Source organism: Perna viridis, chromosome 14, assembly GCF_037379345.1.
Source record: "Perna viridis isolate PV_CMFRI_1.1 ecotype Kerala chromosome 14, ASM3737934v1, whole genome shotgun sequence".
Classification (NCBI taxonomy): Eukaryota; Metazoa; Mollusca; class Bivalvia; order Mytilida; family Mytilidae; genus Perna; species Perna viridis.
In genome coordinates, this window is record NC_142458.1 from 31226670 (window position 1) to 31254308 (window position 27639).

At 32.3% G+C, this 27639-nt stretch overlaps 1 long non-coding RNA gene across 8 annotated transcripts; it reads left to right on the forward strand.

Annotated features, from left to right (window-relative positions):
• The first annotated feature begins 900 nt into the window (after positions 1–900).
• LOC148598982 (uncharacterized) lies at positions 901–15552 on the forward strand. Of its 8 annotated transcripts, none has more exons than XR_015918385.1 (7): positions 901–1044; positions 1483–1645; positions 5542–5671; positions 6399–6532; positions 7295–8143; positions 11264–12449; positions 13032–15552. It is a non-coding gene; the product is annotated as an uncharacterized LOC148598982 (long non-coding RNA). The 8 variants fall into 8 exon arrangements; XR_015918381.1 differs by lacking the exons at positions 901–1044; positions 1483–1645 and adding an exon at positions 2573–2786 and having other exon boundaries at positions 13032–14219; positions 15412–15552; XR_015918382.1 differs by lacking the exons at positions 901–1044; positions 1483–1645 and adding an exon at positions 2573–2786 and having other exon boundaries at positions 7295–7616; positions 8067–8143.
• The last annotated feature ends 12087 nt before the right edge of the window (positions 15553–27639 follow it).

A 27639-nucleotide genomic window follows, 5' to 3' on the forward strand; every position in this document is an offset into this window, starting at 1 on the left:
TGAATATATAGGCGTCAACTCCGGACCAAAAATAAATGGTTTTCTGAGGAATCCGGTTTTCAGAGGGCCGGTTTATGGGGGTTCCACTGTATTATAATTGAAATTTAAGAGATTCCAACCTTTTGTCACTTTCGCTTAAAGTATGTACTAATTGAAATACTTGAAAGCACCAATATCTATGAAACTTTGTCCATATTTATCTCAGAAGCTCTAAACTAGGTAATTTTGGTAAATACATTGGAGGAAGGCTGGCGTCATACGTTGCAAAAGATATGTTTCTGATATGGAAAATATGGTTCCCCGAGATAAGCAACGTTGTTGGTTGTAAATTACAACCCCAGAACAACATCTCATTCACCCCTGCGATACCTCTATTTTGCATGTCTATCGTTAATGACGATGTATCAGAACACTAAATGAATGGCAAAAATAGCCACAAGCCAACCACCAAGTATCTGCCCATTATCAATGGTTCTACAAACATAAAACAACAGAAAGATGATTAAACAAAAAAATTAATTAGATAAAAATAAATTATTAAGATATTTATTTATAAATCTCAATTTCAGTATTTAAGTAATTCCTTTTTTAAAATGCAAATTACATTATAGAAGTAAGGATACTTATTCCTTACGTCATTATTTCCATGCGCAGATATTTGAATGCTAATGGAATATATAACTCAATGGATATGCAATATACTCAACTATCAATTTAGCATATTAAGAGTAACCAAGGAAACCAATTGCAAGGTTATAACGGTAATCATAAAAATGTAATTCATTATGAATAATTGTTTAGTTTGTTTTCAAATTTAAATATAAAACAGAAGATTCTGAAATATCTGATGAATATAAATAAAATTACATTAATTGTTGTAGGTACATTTTAGTTATCTTGGTATATTGTACTTCCTGGTTGCTTGTTAGGCATTGGTCGCCTCCTTTTGCAATCATGTGTTGTGTGCACATAGATTGAATTTTAAAATGGACTACATAGTAAGATTGCTGACAACTTAAGTCAGGTTATGTTCATTTACCAAAGGTAGGCTGACGATTGTGATATCGCATCAATTAGTGATCACGGGAATCATGATTTTAGCGGAAATCAAACGAATGTAATCCAGGAACACAAATTAGACATGGAAATCAGAAACACACAACAAAGAACATAAATGATCAAAATTATACACACAAAGAAAAATAATAAATGAGTTGACATCCATTAAAGCAACAAAGATATGTGGAAAACCAACATTTTATAGCTGGATCACCAGAAACCTTTTCTAAGACTCTTTGACACATACTTGCAATAATACTTGCCATTGCTAAAAGTGATCTTTGGTTTTAGATAAAGTTTATTATAAGTAATTTGAATTTTATATACATACTAAAACAATTTGTAAGACATCTTGACAAAGTTTTGTAAATTATCCAATTACAACCAGCATTCAATATTTCGATATTCCATTCCACATTTCAGTTTGTTATTTGAACACACGCATGTTCTTCAAAGAAAGATGTAAACGAATGATAGGCATAGGCAAAATACTTTTGTTTCGATAAAACGACTCTCAATAATCAATATAAATGCACCGGACTTGGCGAAGAAATACCATGGCAGGCAATTCCCACTGGTTATTCAGGTAATAATCGACCTGGGATATTTCGAGATTTAAAAAATGTGGAAAAAATAAATGTTCTTGGAATAATAATAAAATGTGCTATCATAAAATTGATTTTTTAGCCTGTTTCTTTATAGTTCAAAATGTAGTCTGGACTACGGCATGTCTCAGTGGTGTCGCTGAATATTTATCTTACATCAATGTTTGGTACTTCGTTGTTACCATTTTATAGTACAGTTTTCATTCAGTCACTAAAACAATTCACACAACTAGTTGACGGATTACTGACTGATCTCTACCGAATAGACAACTGCGCGGTTTTATTTCTTTGAAATGCAGTAGAAAACAAAACAAACGGACAGGCAAAAAGGAATCAAACAGAAGATGCAATCAACAACCAAAGTGGGACAATGTTATAACTTGTGATACAGACATATTACTAATCATTGTAAAAAATCAGAAAAGACCTTTAGTAAGATATCATGAAATTATCATGTATATTCATCTACTGATTTATTTACATATTATATATGCAAGTATGAGTAGTGCAGACAAACAATAACCTTTAAAAATAAAATATGCCAGGGTACTACGTTGAATTTAAGTGCAAAATTAGAGCAAATGCTAACGGTTTGTGTCTTTGCATTACCATATTTAGATTTACAATCGGTCACATGTGGATACTTACTTAAACAAGAAATAATGAAATATCAGTCAACATAATTTTCAGACACTACCAATGGTAAAGTGATTCACGGTGAAGAAAAATCCGCCAAACAAACGATGCTTTTTCCTTTTTCAGTCTACATATGTTATACATTCACATAACGATAATCATTTCTGCATTCAGATCTGCACATCACATGCAATACCATTTTTTGAATTTCTTTATTTTTATCTGCAGCGGAATGCAAATATCATACTCATATATTCATGTATCAATTCATCAATATATCAATCTATTTTCGGTTTCACACTGAATGTAAAGGTTGATGTAATCATTTTTCCAAAGTGAATTATTAGTGTAGGTATTATGTAATACACTTTATGTATTATGCCTATTTATAGAATGAATCACAGGTAACATACCTTAAGTTAAACCGTGGCGTTTGACATTTTGTAAATTGCAGGAGAAGGACTTTGTGGATGAATAACACTGTTGGTATGTTTTTGATTTTTGTCTTCTTAGGCTGAACAATGGTTATTTACTGAATTGTTGGGGTTTAAGTTTTAGCAGGAGTTAGTTGTTTTACACCTTTTTGCAGAACGTCTGTGAAAAAGTTTATATATTTTACATATTTGGTATAAATGAAAAAAAAATCAGAGTAGTTATATTATTTTGAATACAGTCCCTGTATGGGATAAACTTCCCACGTTCCCCATTCCCAATTGCCCCATACCACATTTCCCATTACCCCATTCTCCATATCCCTGTTACCCATTGCCCCATCCCCAATTGCATCACATTATGTCCTGTTGTGTAATCACTATTTTCCATTCCCAAAAGAAAAAAAATGAAAGTAAATGTTTCATCAAACACATAAAATGCATAAAGAAGCATAAAGCTTTGTACAAGCAATATAGGTTTTAGAATCTCACAGCCGTGTTCGAGAATTACAGAAATTCCGCGATACTTGCATCGTGTATTGGTATAATACCACTATCAAGGGGAACCAGTCCCCAACACATATCAGAAAGTAGTCCGTAAAAACAAAGTACTTCATAGGATGCATTGCATATTTTTTTGTGATTTAGACAGTATATGCAAACTTGGTATCATCTGAAAGCTTACCATGCCAGATACACACTGAATACAACAGTTTTGAACTCTGATGTAGAGAATAATTTTTAGAATCTAGGTCTTAAGCCCATTGATTTGTCAAAATTTCAAAAGGAAAGTAGCATTTTTAGTACCTGTCTGCTTTCACTTCACCGTTCTTTCTTAGAATCCATTAAAGGTATGCTGCAAATTTTATGAGAGAGTCTTTAAAGGGCCACCTCTGTGATAAAACATATTAAATTTCATTTTAACAAGTTTTAAAAAAAGATTGTGACCTTGAATAGTGCTTAATTCAACATAGAATGTAATGGAACTTTTAATAGTGGTTTTGCACCTATTATCGCCTCTCCGAGCTGCATGAAAAATAATCATGCTAAATATTCTTAAAATTATAGATAAATGTATAAATTGCTAACGAATCTAATTTTTAAAATAACTCTGAATTCACTTTATTTTAAATTTAATATTCGATAACACTATTTTCCTAGTTCACATATGCAGTCCCAATTCCATAAACAACTTATTTCTGTTAATTGTATATGTGGTATTATTGTTTAAAATGTAGACAATGTCAAAATGATAATTATATGTTTGTCTGTGACACATTTATTTCAGACCAAATTCTTAAAAATGAGATATTTTCTGCAAATTGAATGAGGATGAACACTAGAAATTTCCTTAATGGTTAAAATTGTTGTTTAAAATGTAAAAATTGTCAAAATGAGCATCATATGTTTGGCTGCGACTCATTTATATCAGTTCATATTCTCAAAAATGACATATAAAAAAATGGCAATAATAGTATCTGGTGGGTGGTGGCGACACTTATTTTTCAATACAAAATCTTCAAAATGACACATTTTTACAAGATGTATGTGTTCGAAAACTTATATTATACCTATCAGTCTAAAACTATTGTGTGAAATGTTGAAATTGTCAATATAAGTATTATGTCGATGTCTGTAATACATATATTTCAGGCCAAATTCGAAAATTGAGATGTTTTTGCAAACTGAATGAGTGCTAATACTTGAAATTTCCTTAATGGTCTAAAATAATTGTTAAAAATATACAAAACATGTGAAATTGCGCATCACATGTATGGCTGCGACACATTTATTTCAGTAAAATTTCTCAAAAATGACATATTTCTGCAAATTATATGAGTGCAAACAATTTTAATTGCAATAATGATCCAAAGTAATTTTTGTTTGAAATATAAAAAAAAATGAAAATATTGGTATCAAGTTGGTGCTTGAGATATTCATATTTCAATACAAAATCTTCAAAATGAGATATTTTTACAATTTGAAAAAAATTCTTGTGTCATACATCATTCAAACCGGAATAAAATAAGGAATCTATCTATATCTGGCAAAAATCGTGAAGGATAATGAAACAAAATAATATTTCGCCGACTTTGGCAGATTGACAAATTTCACCGCACAACATATTTCTAATGTGATTTTCTTGACTAATCGGACGATTCATTTCCTTTTTCCAGCAAAACTTAGGACGAATACATAAATACAAATTATCATGCCTAATTTCAACAAATCTGGTTGCGATTAACAGATCGGGCAAAAGTATTTTATAGTTGAGTTGAAAGATGTCAGGAAATGATCACGTGATTCACAATGGAAAATCCAAATAAATCGAAAGTAGAATAATCGTGAATTTTTAAACCTGTTTTATCAAACAAAATCATAGAAAACGTTCAATAGCTATTTTAGTCATTTTGAAAAGGTTTTACTGTAGAATGCGACTTAAAAGACTATTTTAAAACAATATTATAAATTTCACTTAAAACGGCCATAACTGTCCTGCGAAATTTTAACTCTTTCAATTGCTGTGACAATCATAAAATTATGATAGGGAAAAATTATGGCAGAACATTTTTTGCCTTGACCTATCAAAAGTTTCCATCGCCCCATTTCCCATTGCCCTGTTCATTTACCCCATTACCCAATCCCCAATTCCCCTTTGCGCCATTGCCCCATACCCAATAAAATTGGATGCTTATCCCATACAGGTACTGTAATCTTACATGTATAAAATATTGTCTTAATGAAACCCGGACTGTTTTCATTAACGATTGTTAAATGTGTTTAAAAGTATGACCGGGACTTTTTTTCAGATTCCAGACGCCGACGTAACGTCTGATGAAACTTGGAGGCACCTAATAATGAATTTGTGTCGAGGACAAATTGTAAAAAATGTAACACCATCTAGACTGTTGAGTAATCTTGGTGCTATTTTTAGCGCAGGCAAGTGTCTATTATTTCGCTACACTCCAAACCGACCATTTCTCCAATACAGCATTACTTAAACGAACAACATAAAACTAGCAATACCCATAGTTGAACGAAATCATCGGTTATTGTTCGAATGAAATCAGGCGAAACATTATCGCAGGTTTAGCATGTGAAATAATGATGACAAGGAAAACAAATCCTCTTTTGTGAAAATAAGCACATAATATTGGAGGAAAATATGAAGAGGTAGGATGTAGTTATTTTGAAGTATAAAAGTAAAATTACACTGACCGGCTTCCGATTCGGCATGGTAAAATTAAACGTACATCATGTCTCTTCATGTAAAAGACACTTACAGTTCGATAAGGTCATACATATACACGATATACGTTTCCTAAAATCCTTATCAAACATTATTATCAACGGTAAAGCTTCATGAAAGACACTACAAAATGTGTTTTTAGAGAAAAATGATAAACTTTGTATACTGTATATATCTTTAAGTATTGATACCATGTTTTTTCGTGCTAGTAACATGAGTAACTTAATCCAGTTTAATATCAAATTTCTAATAACCCATACGGTTAGAGTACATTGTACACCACACATATGTAAGTATATATATTATTTTAATCTTTATTTAGTGTTCAAAATCGTAGGAGAAACGTTGTTATACAGTTTGTTTTTGATTTCTATATCAAATGAGTAATATTAAAAATTCCTTTTTTATATTTGACAGACGAAAAAACATCGATTCGGTCTTTGGAGAGAATGCATATCCCACAGATAGCCATGGACAAATTGTTGGATGAGATTGACATAAAAGATTGTCTTGGGAAATGGCAGTGTTTAAGCAAGCTCTCGTTGAAGATGGTATGATAATAAATCGTCTAATCGCAGACTGTCCTGCATTTATAGGACGTGATACGTGAAAAAATGTTACAAATGAAATCTAATTAGATTTACCATTTGCGCCCAGTGTTATTCAGTTATTCAACATCAATATCTCCGAGGGGCACTTTATGACGATGTCCAAAAGACGAGGTCAATGCAAAATCATAATGTCATTTAAATAGAATACGACCTTTTATTGAGTTCTGCAACTATTCCTTCACTCCTATGAAGATGACCTTATAGCTGATCTGATCCGAAAGAAGATATATTGTTTTGTCAGATCCTTTGATATCAGTTTTCGCTATGTGAATAATGTTATGTCTATAAACAATCCTAGTTTTAGGGCTTTTATCATCTCACTTGAGATAAATGACACTATTTACACTACGAAGTCAGCCTTATATATTAACCTTATTTAAGAGGTCGACGGAGATGGAAAACTCATGATCCAACTATACAACACAGGTTTTGACTTCCCATTCCGAATTTTCGACTTTCCCTTTATCAGTTGCAACATCCGTATGAAGTTTTCATATCACAATTCATACATTAAAACAAAGCTTGTCGCAACGACTTAGCTTTTGTGAACCCTGTTATACTTCTTACAATTAGGCTTCTGGAACAGGGTTATGTTTCTATAAGATTTGTTATCACTACTCTGTCTTTTTTTGGGGGGGGAAAAACGATGAGCTGTTTTTCAGCGACCAGTTTCATTAAAATGTTCTTTATAACTTTCTTCAGATTATGGTTGGTTGAATGATTTTCTAGAAGGAAATTTTTCCCGTCAGGAGGCAGTGACCAATGGTAGAAATTAGTGAATTTGTTTGAAAAGAATTTGTCTATGAAAATTAGACCATTAGAAATATTACCATATTTAATATCATTAACCGCAAAGATGATGAAGAAATACAACAGATATACCGGAACTTCGGAGAGAGTGAGGGTGGATTCCGACTTTTGACATGTCTTCCCAGACGAAGACCAAGCAGCTGGTATCCGGAATTTATGGATAGTCTTTTTAATACAGGGTCACCTAAGGTTGTAAAGAGATCGACCCTGAAAAGTATGAGAGTAATTAAACTAAAATTTGCTTGAAAAAAGTCATCAAGAGAACCAAGATTCTAAATCAAAAGAATAAATTCCGGGGACAAAGACCAGACATGGAAAACAGACAAACACAACAAAGAACATAAACTAACTCTAAAAAAATACATACAAGTAACAAAAGTAAATGAGCAACTCGGACTCCACTAAAACCTAGGAGCATAAACCAGATGCATCGGTAGGATAAACGTCCTCTGCTCGTCTAGAAACACCTGCCGAGCTGTCGTTAGAAGTCAAGTCCGGGTAGACGACAGAGGAAAGGAAAACTATGACACATTGAACAAATCAGTTTTCATGGTGCAGATGGATACATCGTAACGATCAAATTATTTCTTACACAATACATCATGAATTGCTATGATTTATGGTGGTTTTGAAAATTGGAAAATCTTTGGACTTATGCATTTAGGCCTTTCGAGACCTTTCGATCGATGGCTGGCTAAGAGAGATGGAGAGATGAAATGACTTTAGAGGATTAAATGTCAGGTAATAATAGTGCAAAAAAAAAACAAAAAAACAAAAAACAAAAACAAAAAACAAAAACAAAACACAAAACAAAAAACAACAACAACAAAAAAAAACATATGTATCACAATCTTTTAAACAATTTGAAAAAAACAAACTTTCAAAAAATGCTTAAACTAATTTTCTATTCTGGTCTTCTGAAAAAAACCTATTTTTAGTCCCAACCCTACAGTTTTATTAGCATTAAAGTAATACTGTACCAGAGACAAAGTGAAAACAATTTCATTGGCAATGTACACACTGAATATTGTACAATGCAAACGATCAGCCGTGTTTGTACCCTGATTTTTTTGTCCGATGAACTAACCACAATGTATATGGATCTATGAAAAGTTAGGTTTTAAGTAGCATTCCAGCTAAGAATCATGCAAAATGTAATACATGGTTGGAAAGCCTACATATTGTTATTTTTGATATTTTGTTTAAAATGCTTCAGTAAACAGAAATTGACATTTAGTTTTTCGTATAACCCGTGCTCATAGGAGATAAAAATTGTGCAGAATGCACTGTAGAATTCAAAATTAAGAAACTCAAATACAATATAATCTATTGGATTTTTAATGTTAATTATCTCTTAAGAGCAGGAAGACATGAATGAATAATTACACATTTCATAATATAGACCCATAAAACAACTTAATTACAAAAATAAAAATATGTAGCCTTTTTTGGGGTGTATCACATTTTTCAGATTTTGCATGATTCTTACATAGACAGCTACTTAAAGATTTATCTCTAGTATAAACAGATATCAACCTGGAACTTTAATTAGTAGATATAATGGTTATATATATAATGGTACGATCGTATATTGACTTGTCATACTTATATATTATATATAATGGTACGATCGTATATTGACTTGTCATACTTATATATATATATATATAATGGTACGATCGTATATTGACTTGTCATACCTCTTTCATTAGGATGTTTTGATTGACGGATCACATATGTGTCATTATAAAAACGACATGCTACCTAGATTGATCGAAAGTTCTTTTATAATTATGTATTTTAGACAAAAACAAATTCAAATTGTTTTTCTCCGATGGGTTCTTGTTTTAGTTACAAAATTATCAACATCAAAGAAAGTGATATTTTTGTTCAGTTATCAAAACATGGGAACCATCTTCGCGATATTATTATGCATATATCAAACAGATTATCCAACAAAATTATCAGTCAATGAAAGAGTTGCTTACTGTATAAACAATATATATTTGGGTGTGGGTGAAGACGAATAACCTATTTAAATTTGAAACTGCATTGAATGAAACATGTAATACAAATTTCTAGAGAGATACAGGCTATAAAAGAGTATTCAAGGGAACAAAGATTCTAGCGGAAATCAAAAGAATGTAATCCAGGGACAAGGAACAGACATGGACAATAGACAAACACGACAAAGAACATATCGCCATTTAAATAATATATACAATGTAACAAAAGTAAATGAGCACTTTGGACTCCACTAAAAACTGGTGATATGGACCAGGTGCACCGATAGGGTAAGGTGGTAAATAGAAAAGACAAATGCACCAGGGCATAACTAAACTAGTTATAACTAAGTTGATATTTTCAGAGATCATCAAAAGGTCTTCAACATGTGTAAACTCACCTATAAGTAGGCTCCAAATGGCTCCGTTAACAAAAATAATACGATCTACGCTAACATAACGATGACACCTCTTCAAAATAAACTAAAAAGTATAATAAAGACTCTAAGACACATTAATGACCATCATCTTCTGACTGTGGACAAGGGCATATCCATGTTGTGTCCTTGAAGATAAAGAGCAGATGATAATCCCATCCGTTTTTGTTTGAAAGAATGTGCTTTGTAGACTATATCTCCGTAAAACATTTGGTGGGCAAACATAATTTTTAATAAAGAACCTGTAAGTGCTATTATATGTATACTAGCCATCTGAAGTCCTTTGTTTAGTACCGAACTTTGCTGTTTGGAGCAGTATTATTTGAATTACATTTGTATGCAACTTCTTATATGGTACATATCATCTGATCGTCTTTCTTCCATTTACACACTGAAATGTTCCTGAACAAAGTGTTACCCCACAGCACATTGCATGCGCATGCGCCACAATCAGGAGATGTTGGTCATTTATGTGTCCTTGTGTCGTTATATTACTTTTTAATTTGATTTTGAAGAATTGCCATCGTTCAGATGCCGTAAATTGTATTACCTTGTTGTCGGGCCTTCCAGAGCTAAATCAAATATATGTTGTAACACCTATCTAAGACCTTTTGGTGACCTCTGGAAGTATTTACTATTTTGTATTTCAGTTATTATCTGGTGCATTTGTTACATTTCACCATATCTGTAATTATTTATGGAAAAATTAAATTTAATGATTTGGAGGGAAATAGGATCGTTATAATACAAAATGCTAAGCATCACAAGCAAAAGACAAGAATCACGGGCGAAATTAGAACAAATAATCGTACAAATATTGATTATACAGCACTTATTTTATTATGGTATCGATGTCATTAATGAAGCGTTATAATTTAATTTAATTGTTAGTTTTTTTGTAAGAATCAGGCAAAATAAGAAAAATCAGAAACATGCATGTCAAAAACCCATCGATCTGATTATATAATTTCTCTAAATGATGCTTTTATTGTTGTTTTATTATAGAATATTAGAAAAATGAGGTTCATGACAGAGTTGTCTGCTCTTGAAATGTTCATGTTCACTGCACTTTAACGACATTGTAACTCAAAATGATTTGATGTTGCAAATAGTCACAATAACTTTCAAAAGGTGTCACCTTCTGCCTGATTCTTACATAGACTGACACTTACTACACATTTTAGACCATAAATCGTTTCATGAGACAGATGTGCGTGTAAAAGTCAAATCAGTAATGTATTCAGTAGTGTTTTATCATGTAACCTTCCATTTAATATTTCACAAACATAGCAACTGAATTCAATGGCTAATGTTTAATAGAAAAGGGGGGAAAGTCTACCCTCCAATCTTTAAAAATTCAGGCGGGTAATCAGGAGAGCATCATTTTCATATCTCTGCATCATATGTTTTGTTATAAATAGTTTGAGATATAGATGTTGAATGTAGAAAAGACGATTTAAATTACCGAAAAAGTCAATGATAATTTTGCCAATGCAAAGCATTTGTGGTAAAAATAACCATTGGATTTTGATTTATTGAAAACCATCAGAAAAATATGAGTAAACCATTCATCGTGGCATTGAGGCAAGAAACCATCGGCCACATCAGAAAAATATTAGTAAACCATTCATCATGGCATTGAGGCAAGAAACCATCGGCCACATCAGAACAATATGAGTAAACCATTCATCATGGCATTGAGGCAAGAAACCATCGGCCACATCAGAAAAATATTAGTAAAGCATTCATCGTGGCATTGAGGCAAGAAACCATCGGCCACATCAGAAAAATATGAGTAAACCATTCATCATGGCATTGAGGCAAGAAACCATCGGCCACATCAGAAAATATGAGTAAACCATTCATCATGGCATTGAGGCAAGAAACCATCGGCCACATCAGAAAAATATTAGTAAAGCATTCATCGTGGCATTGAGGCAAGAAACCATCGGCCACATCAGAAAAATATGAGTAAAGCATTCATCATGGCATTGAGGCAAGAAACCATCGGCCACATCAGAAAATATGAGTAAACCATTCATCATGTCATTGAGGCAAGAAACCATCGGCCACATCAGAAAATATGAGTAAACCATTCATCGTGGCATTGAGGCAAGAAACCATCGGCCACATCAGAAAAATATGAGTAAACCATTCATCGTGGCATTGAGGCAAGAAACCATCGGCCACATCAGAAAAATATGAGTAAACCATTCATCATGGCATTGAGGCAAGAAACCATCGGCCACATCAGAACAATATGAGTAAACCATTCATCATGGCATTGAGGCAAGAAACCATCGGCCACATCAGAACAATATGAGTAAACCATTCATCATGGCATTGAGGCAAGAAACCATCGGCCACATCAGAAAAATATTTGTAAAGCATTCATCGTGGCATTGAGGCAAGAAACCATCGGCCACATCAGAAAAATATGAGTAAACCATTCATCATGGCAAGAGGACAACAATTTTAATGTTCATCAAAATTTAAAGCAACCATATAAAAAGGATTTTAACCATGATTTCAATATACCACCAGCTACAGAAGCAAATGATGACCTCACTAGTTTAGTGTTAGAATACGAAACAACCGTTTGTCAAGGTGTGTGTAAACATTTACCTTGGTATTTAAATTTAAATGATTCTCAATTATAGATATATGCGTTCACTGAACTCAACATCTGTACTGACAAATGATCTAAGTGCCATGAATGTAAATTGTATTCTTTAATTAACTGATTGTATGTTTTATTGAGACGAAGAAATAATGTCAAGTATTAATTTCGAAATATATCCATTTAAATCTAGTTCATATGAGCGTAGTGATAAACTATAAATAACAATTTGAGACAATTTTATAATATGTAGCACTTGTTTCGCAAAAAAGTTCTAGTAATGATTTTATTTTTCCTCGAAAGCACAAAAAAAAGGAATATTCGCTCAAACTTTTGTCATTAGAATCTTAGAAAAATGTGGATTTTAACAGAGTTATCTGCCTTTGAAATGTTCATGTGCAGTGCATTTCAATGAAATTGTAACTCAATGGTCCAACATGATATGAACAATTTCTGTTTTCTTTTATTCTAATGGTGCAAATAGTCAAATGATGGGTTTTTTTCCATACCATGTTTCACCGACTGCCTGATTTTAGTTTAAATAATGCATGGAAATAATTGCTTTGCAGATAACAGCACTTTGTACTCAAAGAAAGAAGAAATATGTAAGCCTTTTGGAAATACCATTTATAAACAAAGTTTAAGTAAAAACTGTTTTATTGCGGTCAAAATTTTCAAAGGAGAACTAAAGGTAGATATTCGTGAATACTATCTTGATCAAGAGACCTTACAACTTAAACCATTCAAAAAGCAGCTGCTTTAAATCCTGAGTCATGGAGAAATTTAGAAAGAGAGAAAAATAAGTTAGACGACTGTTTAGATAAAACCCTACTTGGTGCATTAGACAAGGAGGTTAAGGTTGAATCTAGTGAATATTTACATGCGTCGGTTGATCCAAAGTATGCCTGTGTGAATATTCGACGTTATTTCTTAACAAACAAAAATGTTCTTTAGCCAACACGTAAGGGAGTGATGTTAAACAAAGCTAAATGGACGAAATTACAATATTCTGTAGATGAGATAAATCAACGAGTTCGGAGATTTCATTGGAAAATTTGAGTTTACTGTAAATTATACATTTTTAATTTTAACGATTATTTTCTCTCATTTTCGCGTCCTAATTTAGAATCGTATCATCTAAAAAAATCCTCACATACACGTTTTTTAATAGTCAGCAAGAGAGTTTAACAGCAACGTATGTGTGATTGAAAATAAAATATCGGATGCGGTTCAGTAATATGCAGACATCGATTGAATTATTAGAAATTTATGCACTCGTCTCTATATAATTATATATGTCATGTTTTGTTTTATCATATAATGCATGGAGAACCTAGTTTTGGTAAAATGATATAATTTTGTTATCCAAATCGAAGCTTAGCTTTCATTCTAACGTAGAATGGGCAATTATTTTTTTCCATGCACTTAAATTTTCCCTCATGCTATACGAAGCTTTCAGTTACAATGTTGCAGATCCTACAAATATATTTTTTTATACATCGCATCTAACCCAAAGAAGTTGAGAAAAAGAATACTACAGACACTGTGAGGTCAGCCTCATACCTACACAAATAGATCAATGGTCAAGAAAAACTATTGACGAAACTACTACACGACAAACGCGATGACTTTTCATTCCGTATTGCCAATTTTCCTTTAACTTGTGGCAACATCCCTTCATCACCTGCGAAGATGGGTTCGACATTACAACTCATACTTTATGCCAGAGCTTGCTGTAACTACGCAGGGTAGTTAAGGTACTTTCGGGAACATTTCCAAAAAAAAAAACAAAAAATATATATATATAATGAAATTTACGGATCACTTTAAACCTCACTTATTTCTTCCAGATGATTACTATTTTTTTTTAAGTTATTATATAAGAAAATAAGCGATACAGACTTACATTATTTATTGTTTCTATATTTAAAGTTTAAAGTAGGCAAGTAAAGTGACACTTTAAGACATGTGTACAAACGTCATATAAAGTCAAAAACTTTTACGTAGTAATAACAAAAGATCCACATAACCAATACCTTAAAAAGCAGCGTTCAATGTAGTTTTAGAAATGTGCTATGCTTACGATTTTTAAGTTTTTATATATTTTTTTATTATATTTCTTTGAAAAAATCGACAATTTTGGCTCTTCCGCTGTTCAATTCGCTCTGCAAACTTAATACTTTGTTAATATCCGTATATCCTAGAACAAAAAAGGGATAAGATATACATAAGAAATTAAGATCGACTTCAAACGAACCAAAACACAAACTTGTTGTTTTGAATTATAAACATAAAATCTATAATTTAAACTCACAATGATGTTCAGCACGAATGACATTAATTTAGTCTTTAAAATATTACAAAAAAAATTCATGCAGTGCACAACGCGTGTGTGTTAAGGAGAATTGTCATAAATTGTCATATTTTCATTTACGAAAACGAGCTACTTTTAAACTCACCTTACTATGTGAAATTTCGTCGATGTTCATATTTTTAGTATTTAAGTTCATAAAATAAAACTTCCCAAACACAAAAGATGAACAAAATGTCAAAATGTGCAGTAGAAATGAGTCACGTGATCGGTTAATCAAGCCTAAGTCGGACCACATAAATGTCAAAAGTGCAGTCGGAAGATGAGAAAATTGTACATCCAAATTTTAATAGCAGGTCAATGAATATGTATATTTTTCAAAAAGTGCTACGGGAAGTGTGAAAAATCTACATGGATGTTAAAAAATGGCTCGTAACTTGCTTGTAATGAGGTATTTTTTGCGTTTTCTTGTATTTAAACGAATATTAAAATAAAACGCTACCGATAGATAACTTCCCACAGCAGTTTTCAGGTAAATTAAATATGTTCTTTAAAAATAATATATAAATCAAGTAAATCAACATAGCGCATGCCACTGCACTTTTGTATTTTCTAAACCATATATTTTTTTCACACAGCGGCGACATTGAAACAAGCGCAATGGCGACCTCAGGCACGTTGACATGTGACAGATAAGTTTGAAAAACCGATTTAGTTGCGACAGCAGACTACGGTTTGAGTTTCTTATATTTTGACAAATAAAAACATTTTTCATTGAATATTGTACTTATTTATAATATAATTGCAGAAAAATCGATTACCCGTGTTTAAGTCTCCTTTTTCTGATGAACAAAGCATGGTCATCCCCAACTTTTGTATGTTATCTTAGAAAATATTCCATATCCAACAATTTCTTGACAATATTTCCTTTCATTCAAAATTTGTTATGACTTGACATTCTTGACATAATCTGCATAAGTGAATACAGAAGGTTTTTTAAAATATGTAGCGGCTTGGCATTTAGTGTAAATGTGATATGTTTAAGACATTGCGTGGGTGTACATGTACAATTTGAATTCTCTTAACTATTTGTTTTATAAGGAACATCATTAGATATTGAAGTTGAAGAACAATTTGTCAACCAAGAATAAACAATATTGTGGTGCTTTTGCTCCATATAAAAATAAAACAGTTATACTACGTGAAAGAGTAACCAAGGGAACCAAGGTTATAGCGGTAATCAAAAGAATGTAATCCAGGGACAAAGACCAGACATGGGAAACAGATATATACAACAAAGAACATAAAGTAACTAAAATCATACATACAAAGTAACAAAAGTAAATGAGCAACTCGGACTCCACTAAAAACTGGGAGCATGGACCAGGTGCACCGGTAGGGTAAGCACCCGTTGAATAAAAGTGCAATTTGATTATGATTTTAAAATAGCCCCACCTACACACATAGAGACATAAATACACTTCGCCATAGAACCAAATGAAATAACTCCACCTACACACACAGAGACATAAATACACTTCACCATAGAACCAAATGAAATAACCCCACCTACACACACAGAGACATAACAAATGAAATAACCCCACCTTTACACAGAGAGACATAAATACACTTCACAATAGAACCAAATGAAGCATCATCAATCAAGGAATACATGTTTATAACAGTTATTTAAAAGGGGTACATAACTAGCTTTATTTAGTTTTATATATTTCTGTACACCACTACACAAATATTTGTTTTAAAAAGATGCTAGGGCTAAGTGTTTATACATGTATATTCATGCAATAGTTCAATGATTTTCTTTATATAATATGGCTATGAACATACTTCAAGGTCTGTTTTAATGTTCATAGTTATCACATGTATGATTTACAGGATCATGTTTCTTCAAATTTTCAGTTTTCAACTTTAGTTCAGATTAAGATTGCAAAGAAAATATATGATCTGATTTTATGACTGAACACATTTTGAACATGTACTGTAAACAAAATTTCCTGCAAAATATTTATGATATGAATTATGTTCTTTTTAACATTTTATTTTCAAAATAATTAAGTATACACAACAATATGAAGTGTTACATGTAGTACAATTATAGAAAGTTATGTTAATCACATTGCTCCCTGTACATCATTCCATTAACACCTCCATCCAGGCATTGGAATGCAGTTAAAACACAATTTGACACAAAACTTTTTCAAATGCACTTTCCATCGAACACATATAACTACTTGTATTTCAATAAGACATCCAACTTCAATGTACATGTATAATGTACACATGAATTATGACAAGTAAATGCTTCCCCTCTCTTAACTTTACATACAGTTCTTGAAATCAAAATTGAATCCTGCATCTAAGGTCCAGGGAATATTTATACACAAATAAAAAGTCAAACTTCTTGTCAATCTCAGATGAAAACTGTTGAAGTTTGGTAATATTCTAACTTGAGATTCCATACTGTCACCAAAATGATATATGGATTATGTTCTTTTTCAAATGCACTTATCATTTCATGCACATTTCGGCAGATGAATAATCCAAGGACAAAGACCAGACATGGAAAACAGACATACACAACAAAGAACATAAAGTAACTAAAATCATACATACAAAGTAACAAAAGCAAATGAGAAATTCTGACTCCACTAAAAACTGGGAGCATGGACCAGGTGCACCGGTAGGGTAAGCGTCCTCTGCTTTTCTAGAAACATCCGCCGAGTTGTTCATAAGAAGTCATGTCCTGGGTGGACGAAAGAGGAAAGGAAAACTATGACCCGTTGAACAAAGTAGTTTATGGCGCAGATGGACCATAAAACCTCTATAGTGATGACTTCAATCATGTAGCAACATAACCCTGTTCCAGAAGTCTATTTGTTAGAAGTCTAGGGCGATGCAAAAGTCTGCGTAGTTTCGGCAAGCTCTGGCATAACGTATGAGTTGTGATATGAACACTTCATACACAGGTGTTGAAGGGATGTTGCCACAGATGAACGGAAAGTTGACAATTCTGAATGGAAAGTCATCACGTTTGTCGTAAAGGTTGGTCATTTATTTTCCTTTACCATCGATTTCTAACTGCAGTTCAAGATGTGAGGCAGACCTCACAGTGTCTGTAGTATCCTTAAAGTTCTTTTCAAGATATTAGAAATACCCAGAAAATTTACTTACACTCAGCTAATCGTTTTTATTATAATCCACACGTTTTTTAATAAATAAATTATACATGTACATGTACTTCCTTTTATCACTATACGTGTATGCGACAGTTTCCACATGTTTTGTCCAATCTTTCTTCAGAACCAACGATGTGTGAAACGAACAGTTAAACGATCAAGTGTTGATTTTGGAGTTCATTGATTTGTAAATAACGTATGAGTTGTGATATGAACACTCCATACACAGGTGTTGAAGGGATGTTGCCACAGATGAAAGGAAAGTTGACAATATTGAATGAAAAGTCATCACGTTTGTCGTAAAGTTTGGTCAATAGTTTTCCTTTACCATCGATTTCTAAGTGTAGGTCAAGACATGAGGCTGACTTCACAGTGTCTGTAGTATCATATATCTCAAGGACTGTAGACCCACTTTGAATTTCTCCATTTTTACTGTACAATATCATATCCTATACGCCACTGTCCTCTTCTATACAGAGAATTTTCCATAGAAAAATTCAAATCCCTATAAAACTGCAATTTCCTTTTCATTATGTTTTTTTTTTATTTTTGATTCTTTGTCTTGGGATTTTTTTTTCAAAGAAATTAGTCGTTGGTTTTATGTAAATAGTTATTATATATGTGATATCCCCAATCTCTAAAATAAAAATGTCAATCTCATATTCACGAAATCTCATCATTCTCTATATACTAATTTTTAGATTTTAAGGATGTTATCTTATGGAATGTCAACGAGTTTAATGTCCATAATTGTTCTTTTACGTATACATATAAGTTCAATATTTCTTTTTTCTATCACGGTCGATCACCTTAACGCTGGAATGTACACAAACTGATATTTTTTGACAAGTAGGAAGTTCATTTGCGTTCAACATCTGTCTGACGTTATACAAAACTATATGCACTCAGAAGTAATTAGCCCTGGGATACTGTTGTATATTTTTTAAACATTTAAAAGCATTTCTTGATATTATTCCTTGCCAGGTATGTTGTCTCTCTTAGGTTGTTTCTCATCAAGATTTCCTTTTTTGTATTTAACATTGACAAAAAATAATTTATATATAGATAGATTTTTTTAAGTGAAGACAAAATACAGAACACTCTAACTCTAGTTGATCTTGTATGATTTTTTAAAATTTAGCTTTTGTTCACAATAATTCTGTTGGTACACATAGATACAAATATATAGTTCTTGGTAGAGATTCCTCATACTTTGTAAGAAATAATTCCAAATCATTTTCCAAATATAAAGAGGAAGATGTTTACAAATGCTGGAATTTTTAATCGACAACATATTTGTCCAGTATGGTGGACGTATTTTTCAACAAACGGTCGGCATTCCAATGGGAACTAATTGTGCTTCTTTACTTGCTGACCTATTCCTTCACTCTGACTTTATAGCTGATTTAATTCGAAAGAAAGAATATCGTTTAACTAGATCCTTTAATCTCAGTTTCCCTATATAGATGACGTGTTATCTTTAAACAATCCTAATTTCGGGGATTTGATACATCGCTTCTACCCCCAAAGACTTTGAGATAAAGGATACTGCAGACACTGTGAAGTCAGCCTCATATCTTGACCTACACTTAGAAATCGATGGTAAAGGAAAACTATTAACCAAACTTTACGACAAACGTGATGACTTTTCATTCAAAATTGTCAACTTTCCTTTCATCTGTGGCAACATCCCTTCAGCACCTGCGTATGGAGTGTTTATATCACAACTCATATGTTATGCAAGAGCTTGCCGAAACTACGCAGACTTTTTGTATCGCGCTAGAACTCTAACAAATAGGCTTCTGGAACAAGGTTATGTTGCTACAAGATTGAAGTCATCTCTACAGAAGTTTCATGGTTGTCATCATATGTTTCGTGGATCGTTATGGTGTATCCATCTGCACCATGAAAACTGATTTATTCAACGGGTCATAGTTTTCCTTCTCTCGTTTGTCTATCCCGGACTTGACTTTTTATGAGCAACTCGGTGGGTAGCCCCTGAACCAATCGGCTAGCTAGGCTATTGAAAAATATAGCTTTCGCTGGCCCGGACATCCCTCCTCGTAGCACCCGGTTATTAACTATTAGCATAAAAAAACTGAAAAGTCAGGAGTATGATGCAAATGATAGTCCAAGTTGCTCATTTACTTTTGTTACTTTGTATGTATGATTTTAGTTACTTTATGTTCTTTGTTGTGTATGTCTGTTTTCCATGTCTGGTCTTTGTCCCTGGATTACATTCTTTTAATTACCGCTATAACCTTGGTTCCCTTGATTACTCTTCCCCTTAAAATCACCACAAAAGCCTTTGTTTGAGCTTTACATAAATAATAAGAATACAAAAGGTACATATAGTGGTTTGGAATATTTGTGTCGATTTTGTCATTAATATAGGGTTAAAATATATTAAAAATGGAGTCTTGTGTCTGTTTACCATTGTTTGATTCTCTATATCCCCATTCATTCACAATTCTCATGTGTTATTCATCCATTCACGGAAATACATTTATGCATAATACAAATGGGAACAACAATACGATATGAAGTATATAACGAAAAGGATATGGTGAATATGTCAAAGGGACAACAACACCACCGGGACATACTGTAATGCATTGTTGAGAATCAATGTATACCAAACAAAATCCTAGAAGGATAATAAATAAGAATGAATGAATAACTAAAATATTATTATAAGTACCCTTAAACGCATAGATATAACAAGTGCGCAAATCTTGCTCCGTGAAAATTGAAGATCAAACATCTAGCGAGAAATTATGTATCTTTTATTAACGATAACCAGTAGAATCTCAATAACCTATTCTTATTTTTTTAACAAATGTTCAATTTTGTGACAAGCGGATTCAAATTTCAAATCATCAGTGATGATCAGTAAAGTTAGCATCACATGAGAAAAGCCGAAATTTTAAATCACACAATTGATTTCACACGTAATTTATCAAAATTAATCACATAGGGATAATTCAAAACTCACTGCTATCGGTATGATTAAGAGATAAATCACGGAAACTCTATTTTATCATTGTTTTACCACGGGCTGACCATTTATGTCGCATTAAATTACCCCAATGAAGCGGCATGAATGGTCGACCCGTCTTAAAATAATGATTAAATGGATTTTCGTGATTCATTTTGATTCTAATAGGACAATAACAGTACTTTTTTTACATTTTTGTGTCCTATTATTGTTACCTTGGACCCGCCATATTTGTCCATACGTGGCTGTACACTTTACGCTAGCTATGTCAGTTGAAATGGTCTCTAGTGAAACTTTGCTTTGTATTTTGTCATAATGAAGGAAAGGGCGAATTAAGTAGATCGATGTTTGATATGGTAATAGCCGTTTGCATTATAAGGTCACAGTGTTCACACATGGGCAGGTACAATGTTTCATACATTGACGATTGTTATTGTTTGATTTCAATCATGATTGCGCGCGTGGCAGTTGGCGAATGCTACCGAGTACGGTTGTAATTGATTTTTTACGGAATATAATATAACTTTTCTAAGACATAACGTTTAATATGTTTTATTAAATATGAATTTAATGTTCATTCACGCTTCTGAAATGAACACAGATGATACACATTTGTGTTACGTGTGTTTCTATAAATTATTAAGGTGGGCATTTGTTATAATGTAACTTTCGACATTGATTCCAAAATGTATTTCAACATAGGATTGGGCCATGTTAACACCATTTTACTAAAAGTTGACACTTTACTTCATTCCGCATCAATATATTTGATTGATGTACATAGTATAATTTCACTTTCTTTAAGGGTTATCCTATCGAACTTTGCAACAGCAGACTTATAATTAAATTGTTTACATTAGATTTCTTTAGCGATTTTGTTGTTAACCTTTGTAACAGCAGTCATCAGGTCAGATTGTTTAGGTAATGTTTCTTTTTCATAAATATGTCTTAATCATGACCTTCTGACATATTGAGTTTTTGTCATATAAGGGATAAGAAAGGGAACAGAGAATTTTAGTCGCAAGTTATTCGGCTGTTTAATTTATTCTAGGATTGTAAAAATTCGTGTTTTGGATTCAAAGTCTTAAATTGGATTTTGTAAAATAAATAATGACTTGAAGTATCGCTTGTGCATTTTGTTGGATACCCTTTTGGTGCTTCATAATGACAGTGTCATCTATCAAAATGTTTGTGAAATGTTCTGATGGGACGTGGCATTTGAATCATATAAAAGGGAGCAAACCGCGCATCCGGTAGGCATTCCTACCTGGCGCATTTTATATACTTTTAGGCCCACGTCAAAGATCCCGGGTACCTCAACGGGGTTTAACACTACCAACACACACATTGAAACCCGTCGTAATGCATTAATTTACATACACACAAACCATGCCCAGTAAGTCGCGTGCTGCTAATTATGGTCTCAAAGCCAGTTAAAGACGTCATGATGGAATTACAATATCAAACCCAGTTGCCCATAACACGGAATGGCATATCGTAATACACAATTTATTTGCCTTAATATATTATTTTGCTGACTGGTTTCACTCCTGTGTACTCATGACGACATTAACACCACCCCCAGTCCCGCTATATAAACAAGGTCTTGCTGCAAAATCATCTATGTCTTAAAAAGCAAAAAAAAATAGGGTAATGAATTTATAAATAAAAACAACTGCAAAAAAAAACTAGAAACAAAAATATGTGTTTTTTATGGAAAAAAGTACAACAAGCATATCTGTCTCGAATTAAAAGAGTAAAAAAGGGAACCAAGATTTTACAGGAAATCAAAAGAATGTACCCAATGGACGAAGACGAGACAGAGAAAACAGACTAACTAAAAAACAAACCTAAATGAGCAACTCGGACTCCATTAAAAACTGACCATTGACCAAGTACACCGGTAGGGTAAGGGTCCTCTGGTTTTCTAAAAACACCCGACGAGTTACTCTTAAAAATTCGAATTCGGAGTAGACAAAAGAGGAAAGGAAAACTATGACACATTAAATACAATAGAAAATCAAAATCGTCTCTTTGTAATGAAGTTGTCATTTGCTAGTGTTATATCTAAATTAAGACAAGGTGTACGAGTACGGTTTATAATATACTTGGTCATTTTAAGTTCTATTGGGTAAATATATCTTAAACATCGTTTACGAAGTAAGGATTATTTATGGTTATTGTTTATTTTTTATGTAGTGTTTTTTATTCTCTTTCTTTTTTTTTGATGCAAGTGTTGAATGTAGTAGGGACGCTCTAAAATTGACTAAAATGCCCATGATAATTGTCTATTTTGGTTAATAATTAAAAGTAACATAAAACCATCAGAAAGATATATGTAAACCATTGATCATGGAATTGACAGCAATTTCAATGTTCATCGGAAGCAACCACAGATAGAGGCATTTCAAAATAGTTTCAATATACCACCAACTATAGAACTAAGGGTCACAGACTATTTGACAGTATATGACCTCACTAGATAAGTCTTTCGACAAACAATCACCAACATTTTCGCATGTTTTAGTTAGAAAATCCTATGATAAGAAGTTGCATTTGTCAAATACCAAATTTTACTATGCTATTTTGATATTAGCCTGTCCTCAAAAACTAACTGCTTTAAAAAAAGAAGTTTATTGATATGTTTTACTTAATCCTCTTGGTCGTGCTTTAATTAATATTTTTGTTTGGGTAAACTGAGTGTGTCTATCGATTGCGTTTTGATTATGAACTAATTTACAGAAAGAGCGCGTACTCTTTCAATGTATGTGCAGTTTGTTTTCTTTTGTCCTATTTGTTAAGATGTTAATATTTTATTTCGATCCCAAGAGTTAAATACAGTTTCGGGAGATTTTTACAGTTCGTTTTAATGTTGTATTTTCCCACCACTGCACAAAGGGATAGGGTTGATCATTCACAAACAAGTTTCACCCCGCCACATACATTATGTTACTGTTCAAAGCCAGGAAACTGTAGTTACGCGGTTGGTTTTTGTTCTTTATGTTCATCGTTATATTGTTTTTTTTTGTTTTTCTTTTCTATAGATTATGTCGGTTTTTTTTTGTCGATTTTCGAATAGTTTTACTCCATTTGTATTTGGGCCTTTTACAGCTTGCTTTATGGTATGAGATTTTCCCATCATTGAAGACCGTATGGTGACCTTTAGAAGTTAAAGTCTTCTTTCACTGGTATTTTGTGGATGACTGTTTTGTTAGCAATCATACCCCATCTCCTTTTTGTATTTCAACGTCCCAGAGGAAAACGATTCGATGAAAATTTACACCAGTAATACGATTTAAATGAAATGGCATTTTTATTTTTACAAGTTCATTATGTGGTTTCTAAGAAAAATGTAAATCACCAATCTGTGGGAGAATCTGCTGTCCCCGAATTCAGACGGTTGTTGGTTGTTGACTTGACATTTATAGAGTAATACTGACGTTTATTAGCCCTTATATCACTAAAACAATAGAGTTTATCCTACATTTATACTCCTTATGATCGACTTAACATATTTAACTTTGATGAATATGGGGGAAAATGTGAAATAAAAGAATCGGAAACTAAATCTTTAACAAGCAATGTCTTCAATTATAGTGTTTTGGAAGTTAGGAAATTGGTTAAAATTACAAATATATTTTTGAGAGTTCAAATTGTCCACTTACTGTCAATTTTTTTGTTCACTTAATTATGAAGTAGTAGTCTTTGTAAGTTGCTTTTTTGTGTTTTTTTTTTCGTTAAATGTTGGTGTGCTCATTAGTTACTTTTAGACTGGAATAAGGAAATGCATCAACGCAAGTTTAATAGCGAAACTCCAGCGTGTTCAAAATACCGCAGCAATACATGTCACAAGAACTAAGAAGCATGATCATATCACATCTGTACTACAACTCTTCATTAGTTACCAATACAGTATCGCTGTCAGTAGAAAATGTTATTTTATGTACTCAAAGCATTCCATGGAACAGCACCAGCACCAAGAACTTATTTCCATCTATAGACCCTTTAGATCTTTACGTGCAGTTAATGGTAATCTTCTGCATGGCCCAAAAGTTTTAACACAAATGTACAGTAAGAGGCGATTCGATAAATCAGCAGCGACCTTCTGGAACAATCTACCTACCTAAGTACGCTAGACGTTATCAAAAAGGTCCTTAAAACTCGCCTCTGTTTTAACTCGTTTTTCAGGCATTTATTTTTCATTTTTATTTTTTATTTGTCGCCCTTGAATGATCATTCCTAATCTAAAGATTTTTATCTATTATATCTAAGTGATTTTTAATATTTTTATCGTATAAATTTTGAACATTAATATATTGTTGTGTAAGCAATTAATTTAAGCTTTTATTTTGTCTTACATTTTATTAATTCATGTTTTATTCATATCTTCTTTACTTTTTACAAATACAAAATCGAATTTCAATGTTTTCAGTCATTTTAAATTTTATTACCATTTCTCTACATTTTAAGTGATGTTCATTGACATGTTGGTAATAATTTGTTCATTTTAAAATAAAAAAAAAATACTTAATTTATTTTTGGACTCAAGTATCGATTTTATTCATTGCGGTTTTTCATTTGATTATTTTTAATGTGTACCAGCTATTCATTTTTAAATATTGACATATTGTAAATATAATTCATGTAACATGTAAAGCGCTTAAAGAAATTTTATAATTAGATAATGCGCAATATAAATATTGTGTAATGATGATAATAATAATAATAATATAGGTCTATATGATGAAATATATAACTATTCATCCAATCCGTCAGCTCTTATGAGATAATCCATTTACAAAGTCATCTCTCTTAATAGAATTTTACAGTTCATTTTATATATTTTTTGTCTCCTAAGAACAAGGGTTATATGAACAGTCATATGTTAATTTCTGTTAATTATAACATTAAAAAAAAATCAAAAACAAAATTATGTAAGCTCTCCAACCAAGAATCACAATTTGCATGATTTTTAACCGGAATGTTACTTAATTACATGTAATGTAGCAGCGGTCATTTCTCTTTTCAAATAGACATTGGACGTGGAAGTGAGTTAAAAGGTTCAAAATACCAATTAATTCCAACGGTTGAATATTCATTTCAAATTTTAAACCATTCACATGAAAAATGGCGAATGTTTCTTCTGGTAAATTTGGAGTTGCTTGGCGACTGACCAGAAACATTTCCACATTATAAAATCCGTCGTGCCCAAACTGCATACCAAATTTCAAATCTTGTATACATTAATGTGTGAAAGGTCGACGTACAAGAGTATTCAAGGGAAACAAGGTTATAGCGGTATTCCAAAAAATGTAATCTAGGGACAAACACCAGACATGGAAAACAGCCATACACAACAACGAGAACTTATACATGCACGTATGGACAGCGTTTTGAGAAGGATATCCCAGTTTCAAATATATTTGTCATTGACAGACAAGACTAAATATTAAGACAATCGATTGAGTTTTGTTTGTATGGCTGCTAGTGTACGGAATTGCTACATGAATGAACCAGTTATCAGATCTATTGAAGGAGCCTATAATTTAATCTCATTTTAAACAATTGTGGTTAAACAATTTTTGGTATCGCCCAGAGAAAGGGGAAAACAAAGATATGTTTCTAACCAGTTTTTACAACTTAAACATCTTGACATCGACGATAATATTTAGTGTAAACCCTATGGTGCAAAACAAAATAATAATAAATAAATAAATAATGAAAAAGAGATTAAATAAAAAATAAATAGATATAAGTAAATCAACTGAAGTTTATGTTCTGATCTTACTTAATATTAATTAAAAGTTGTAAACGATTCTGGTACACCTAGCTTCTCCCGTTATATATTTCAGAATCGACGATTCTGGTACACCTAGCTTCTCCCGTTATATATTTCACAATCGACGATTCTGGTACACCTAGCTTCTTCCGTTATATATTTCACAATCGACATTCAATTTGTTTGGTCTTGTATGTATATAAATTGACGGCAGTCGTTTGTATACAAACAGTCATAAAAACACATTTTTGAACTTCAGAAGGACTCCTATAAGTATTTGAACATAATTCTTGAGTTTTGAATTATACTTAAAAAATACTTTGAACAGAGAAAATAACAAGAATTTTGGAATGAAATTCCTTGAATTATCAGTTAAATTTACCTTTATAAACTGTCTTTTCAAAAGGGGAAATGTTGATGGATTATTTTGTGTTTGGAGTTTTGGGAGTGGTTATTTTGGCAACATTTTTTTCGATTGAAACCCTCAATTTTGCTATTAGGTTACTATTCATATGTTTGTTACTGTTATTATATTCGTAACCACAGCTTGGAATGTAATTTCGAATATGAACTATGAAACTACACAGACAACTCCTCTCCCCCATCCAAGAAGAAAACAAGAACTTCACCTCCACTTCGAGAACCACATTACTGCTACATTTTTCATTCATTTTCATATATCTAAATTTTCTTTTAAAAAGGACCATTCTACGTTTTTCGGCTTATACAATGTACTGAAACTACATTCACACACGTTTTCATTTACATTCAGGTTCGTTATGTAGTTACATTTAGGTACACTCTTTCGTGCACAAAGTTGACCCGGTCTTATTTTTAAGACTTAAAAACAAAAGATGAAATTTGGTAACTGTATTGATTAAATGCCGTT